The 6,301-nt window shown below is 39.5% G+C and overlaps 1 long non-coding RNA gene across 1 annotated transcript; it reads left to right on the forward strand.

Annotated features, from left to right (window-relative positions):
* Positions 1 to 4,813: 4,813 nt before the first annotated feature.
* On the forward strand, positions 4,814 to 5,754 carry LOC121315345. The gene is made up of 3 exons (XR_005950252.1): positions 4,814 to 4,978; positions 5,236 to 5,311; positions 5,715 to 5,754. It is a non-coding gene; the product is annotated as an uncharacterized LOC121315345 (long non-coding RNA).
* Positions 5,755 to 6,301: the final 547 nt, after the last annotated feature.

Here is a 6,301-nt window from a genome sequence, read left to right on the forward strand (position 1 = left end):
GTATATTGATGATGTGGTGATTTACAGCTCGACCTGGCGAGAGCATTTGGCTAGGATTACAGCCGTCCTTCAGTCTCTAAGGGCAGCCCGGCTGACAGCTAACTTGAGAAAATGTACATTTGCCAAGACAGAGACTCTTGGGAAATGGGAAATGGAAGGATGAGATCCATGGTCAACAAAATCCAGGCTTTGGTTGATGTGGCAATCCCCAAAACCATGTCTCAGGTGAGGTCACTACTGGGATTAATTGGTTATTACCGCCGCTTTATCCCCGAGAACGCCACAGTGGTAACCCATTTAGTCGACCTCACCAAAAGGAGTGCTCCAAATTCAATCAAATAGTCAGCTGATTGTCAGGTTGCATAAACTTTGCCAGGTCCCCACTCTTATCACACCAGATTTCACCAAGAGATTCATCCTCCAATCCAATGCGTGGGAGGTGGGTTTGGGTGCTGACTTGTCCCAAAAAGTAGATGGAGTAGAACACCCAATACTGTATTTCAGCAAAAAAGATGCTACCTCAGCACTGCAACTACTCCGTAGTCGAAAAGCAGTGTTTGGCCATTAAATGGGCTTATCACTCTTTACGATACTACCTGCTGGGGCATTCATTTGATCTTGCCACAGACCACGCCCCACAAGTGGTTAAGCACAATGAAGGATAGCAATGCCCAGATAACTATATACTACATGGTACACCGTGCAGGGAAAAATTATTTTTCCAGGGAGGGGAGAGTAATGGGATAGATAGATTCCGCTGAGTGTTCCTTTGGCTCCACTGTAAGCGGTGTGATATTTTACACAAATACAGTGCATCTTGATTGTAAATCTCCCTCCCGACCTGTGAGGGTGCTAAGCAGTGAGGACAGAGTTCTTTGGAAGGGCTGGCCTGACAGTTCTTTCCCCGGGTCGGGAAGTCGGTCAGTCTGGAAGGCGAGACTCCGTTAAAAGAATGTATTGACCCAGAAGGGAAACGATGTAGCAGCCGCAGATTGTAAAGGCAGCTGCACTCGTTTACCAAGGGGGTCATGCGTGACTGCATATAAGGGAAGACGGAGAATCGTAATCTGTTCCTTCGCTTTGGTTACGAAATATAACCCAGAAGGACCCGTGCAGTAATTGTGAGAATATTCTGAGTGTTTGTTTGTCTTGTCTGTTACTTGTGTTTTCATAGATGACTAACACGTTCCAGAGCTGTCACTAAGGGCCAGCATTCTGTGTTTATTGTTTGGGACTGCAAACCAATTATTATTTACCCTGTGCATTACACATTGCTGTCTATTACCGTTGATCATTATTTTGGTCAACAGACCTGAATTATAAAACACAGAAATCACTTTTCCATACCAGATTACAATCTCTGTCTGTTTTAATCCTGCACTAGATCACCTCTGTACCTGTACACAATCAACCACTTTGCCACACAACATTATCAACTTTTTGAAGCATTGACAATTTCAGCCAACTGCAACGTTTCAGTTGCCAGAAATGTCAGTCTTGTTCTCAAGACAACTGCTGTTTCTTGTCTTCTACCCTGTAAATCAATATAGGGTGCTTGTAAAAGTAATTTTTTTGTTGTCATTTTTTATCCAAAATGAAAATCAGATATTCTAATCTAGGCAACAGACCAGGGATAAATATGGCTTTTAGATATTTAATATTTCAAATAATGTTTCTGATATTATTCTAAATAATTACATATTTAAAATAATTTTGTTGGAATATTTATAAATATTCAAATACATTGATTTTTGTTTTATAATAATGTGAAACATAACATATATTCAGTTTTATAAGAACATTTATTTAGTATCATCACATTAATATTTGCATTAATATTATCCAAATACACAAATACAATTAATACATTCAAAATTCTACCGAATTAACACATCAGCATTACATGCAAAGCCAAATCAATATTGTGTACTTTTGCACTGTCACAAGTCAGTTGTCTGATGCTGGTCATGTCACATTGCTATTGCAGTATATGGACATCAAGATTTCAAATCTGTTGTCGCTGAGAGAGCACCTATATGGTCAGAATGACTGCCGGCAATGCTGAATACTCTCTTGACAGGTGCAGAGGTGGCGGCCACATGAGGACATTTAGGGGCATAGCTTTTCTAAAATACAAGGGGTCAGAGTCCTCTGGAAGACAGGGGAAAGCCAAGTAGCCAGTCGCCTCTGTAGTAGCAGGTTGAGAAGGTGGAGGAGCTATCATGAATATAAACAGCTTTCTCTTCTTGGCAGGTGGTTCTTGGGCAGGCTCAGAGCAAATCAAAAACAAAGATTTACCATGATTTATTGATATGAAGCAATTTTTTGTGACAAATAAAGTTCAACAGAACAAGATGTAATATGTACAGTAAACATATTACTTTCCTTTGCAGCATATATTATTCTTCATGTTGCTGCAGTGTTACACATTTATTAGGATGTGGTATGCTCACTATCACGTGTGTGTATTACTTTTTTTATGCCAAGTTTTTATATTAAAAACAAGATTTGCAACAGTGTACTTTGGTGTCGGTAAGACAATAATATTTAATTTAGTGTCTAGAAATTGACCAATTTTTAAGGTACATGTTAAAATGGTCCTGGCCTTCCTCCTCCAGATGCATCAAAATTTGTTTTTAATTGCTCGTTTTAGAAGTACAATAACCCACTTTTATTTTCAGTTATATATTGAAGTAAATTAGGAAAAACTGCTATTGGTAAGTACCAGTGCCTATAACTTTTTTTAGGTTTCACTATTGGAGCATAGAGGTAGTTCGATGTCCTGATAATTCTAAACAAACTTTAGCCAGAGTATATCTTTGATATTAGATTATATGATTAAATTGACAGCTGCACTTGCATAACTTACATGCAGATGCCAAGTGAATTAAATAATCTGATATCACATACAGACTCATCCCTCTTCTAATGTTTGTTTAGAATTAAAGTCTACAGAATTCAAGTCCAGGAGTATTTTAACTTCTCAATGTCTGGAGGTCTGGTTTTCTGCAGCGTACATTTCTTACTTGTTCGATGAACTCAGCACATGAGCCTTTGATCACGTTGTTAACCCATGAAAAAGATCCCAGGAGAAAGAAGCTGAAGCTCTTGCAGTATTGCCTTCGGTTACCCTGCTCCAGGTGAGCTACATGAGAAGAGTATCTCTGATCATTTTGTCTTCTGCTTACGCCCAGAGACCTACTGTCCCAAAACAAGAGCAACCTACTCCACCACAACCCATACTGCTTCCACTTAGCAGCCTGGAAATTGAAAGGGGGAAATTAGAGCACAAACGGTTCTCTCTGACAGTCATAGATAGTCATAGTCATCCAATCCAACAACATTTCTTGAAAGCCTGCACCTAATACCACCCTGTTGACCAGTGGTTCCTCAGTGAAGCCTGTCCCTTGTTTTAAGGCTAACAAAGGCACACTTCAAACCCCTAAGCTTCTGCTCCCTGAAACATCTTTCCCTCAAAACAACATTTATAGTAGGCATAGTTTCAGCAAGAAGAGTAAGTGAACTCCAAACCATAGTTGTAGACTATCCATACCCAGTTCTTTAAAGACAAAGTTACTTACAGGCTCAATCCCAACTTCCTTCCGAAAGTCATCTCAGAATAGGCTTTTTGCACTTCCTATTTCCACATTTCCTTATACCGGATTAGTGACATCCGGCTAATGTCCGCTAGCTTATATTACCGCTTGTTTGAGTTAACAATTACATTTTTTTTTTTTTTTACAATGGCTTGGTTTTATACTCGTTGCCTTCAAGACTTACCAGGAATCATAATGACGTCCACAGAATTTTAAAACTATGCAGCAAAGCTCCATCTACCAAATTAGAAAAGGGGTTTAAAATGTACATCTCAGGCTACCTCTGCGACTATGAAGGCAAGTTAGTTTTATGTTTACATTTTTACATCCTCTTTGCCTGTTGAAAAAATGTTATAGAAAATTTGTATAGGAATTCTTCAGAAATTGAAATAAATGTTATAGGAATCCTTTTGAAAATCCTATAAGAATCCATTTAAAAATACTATAGAATCATAAAGGAACTTGATAAAAATTCATAAAGGTTTTTTGTGTTAGCTATTAAATCCTATAGAAATCTTTCAAATCTAACAGGATTTAAAAGGATTTCCTATAGGATGTTTACCCCCAGGATGTATATTTAACTGTAGTGGTGAAGCCCATATTTAGTCAGGATTCTTGGTTCATGAGCAGGCTACATTGTATAATAAAAGATTTGTTGCCTAAGTTTTATTTTATCACAATAACATCTGGATCGTTATTGTAGCGTAACTTAACTAATTTTAACAAATATGTGTAATAAAAATAAAGTGGTAAACTAGTACAATGTAGAATTAGTGTTATAATGCTTTAATTGTTTTATATTTTGTATTAACCACTGTCTTCCCCCAGACATTAAAAGTCTACATTGTTATTGTTAACAAAGACAAGGTGACAGGTGAAATCTGCATGAGGGCTTGTTGTTTGAGATCGATGAAGAAAGAGAAGCAGTTCCATGAGTTCCATGTTGTTGTTTTGTTGTTTATTTTGGTGTTCTGAATATTTGATAACAATATTATTTTTATTATTATCACTAGCACTTTTTTTTTTTACTAATATTAATGATTAATCTTTCTGTTTTATGTTTTACTAAACAGACTAACATAATTGTACTAACAAATTGTTTTTGTTATGGTTATCAAAGATTTGCCGAGTGTTGATTGTCTTAAATGTTTTTAATGTATGTATGTAGGAGATGTGATTTATATTTTGTACACTTTTTTTTTTTCTACCACAGATTGTGCTAAGGGATTCAGACCCAGCAGTCCTATCCCACTGCCACTGTTCTTGTGCAGCAGGAAGTGCCTTGTGCAACCACATCATAGCACTTTGTTCCAGACAGCACACTACTCCCAGCATGGAAGCTGTACTGAGACAGAACAAAGTTGGCACAAACCCAGAACATGGTAAGTCTGTGTATAGTTAGTGATTCAAATATATGCCGGATGTTTTCATGTTTTAAAATGGTATCTGTAATGTCCTTTTAACTGAGTGAATTGAATATATTCACATATGTTTTTGTGGTTTGTCTGTTTTATGTAGAGCCACATTCACTGTTTCTTTACTTATTTTTTTAAGCATTTGAATTATTTCATAAATAAGTAAAGCAGCATAAAACATTTGACACCTCATCTAAACTGTTTCCCTATTCTTTGTTTCGCAGGGTGTGCAACCTGGCCTGTTAATAAAATGATGATTAAAAAACCTACCCTCAACAGCTTGGCTGAAGGATGAATTAGGTAAGCTTCAAGTATATACATTCCTTTGTATTTGTGACGGAGAGCGAATGAATCCAAATCAACAGTCTCCCTCTCGACCGGTGAGGGCACTGTACAACAGGAGCTGCGGGCTTCCTACTGAATGGTTGGGCAGTTCATCCCGGGGACAGTCAGGAGCCGGCCATTCAGGAAGAGGGCGCCGTTACGGTACCTGGAGTCATTGCCCTAGTACGGTGAGCGAAGTTTCAGTCATGAATTAGAGGAGACGTGATTGAACTAGCTATCGGAGGGGGCGGGGCTTAGGGTACTTTAGGGGGACGTGACGCCGTAATCGGCTCCTTTGTTGTGGTTAATGGGAGGAGACAAGGACGGAACCTTGAATGAAGTGTGGGTTCATTGAGAAGTGTTGTGTTTGTTTTGCCAGACGGCTGATACGAAGCTGGAGCTGCAGCGAGAAGCCCGGACCTGAACGCGCAGGAGCACCAGCACTCAGAGCACCGCACCTGCACCAGAGCACCCAGTCTGGAGACGTGTTTGTGTTTATTATTTCGGGACTGCAACCCCTTTGTTTTGTAGCTGGTAATACCCATTGCTGGGTAGAGCCAGCTTTATTATTTGAGTCCAGTTTTCGCTGGCAATACCCATTGCTGGGTAGAGCCAGCTTTATTATTTGAAACCTGGTTTAAAGGGCATTAAAGAAACCTGACTGGTAAACTTTCTGTTTGTCCTTTGTTGGAGCACCTCAAATCACCTATACACCGGAGCACTACAAACCACTTTGCCACAAGTGGTGTTAGCAGTAGGATCCATGGACATAGCTGAACTAACCACGCTGCTACAGGCACTGGAGCACAGACGGGAAACGGAGGATAGACAGAGGGAGGAGAGATACACGGCACCGATCGAGAGGGTTGGTCTTGGAAACGCACCCCAAACTCCAGTAATACCCCTGATGGCGCCTCTTAATGCACAGGCGCAAAAGATGACTGCGGAGGATGACCCGGAGGCGTA

This window comes from Polyodon spathula, chromosome 5 (genome assembly GCF_017654505.1).
Source record: "Polyodon spathula isolate WHYD16114869_AA chromosome 5, ASM1765450v1, whole genome shotgun sequence".
In the NCBI taxonomy this organism is placed as follows: Eukaryota; Metazoa; Chordata; class Actinopteri; order Acipenseriformes; family Polyodontidae; genus Polyodon; species Polyodon spathula.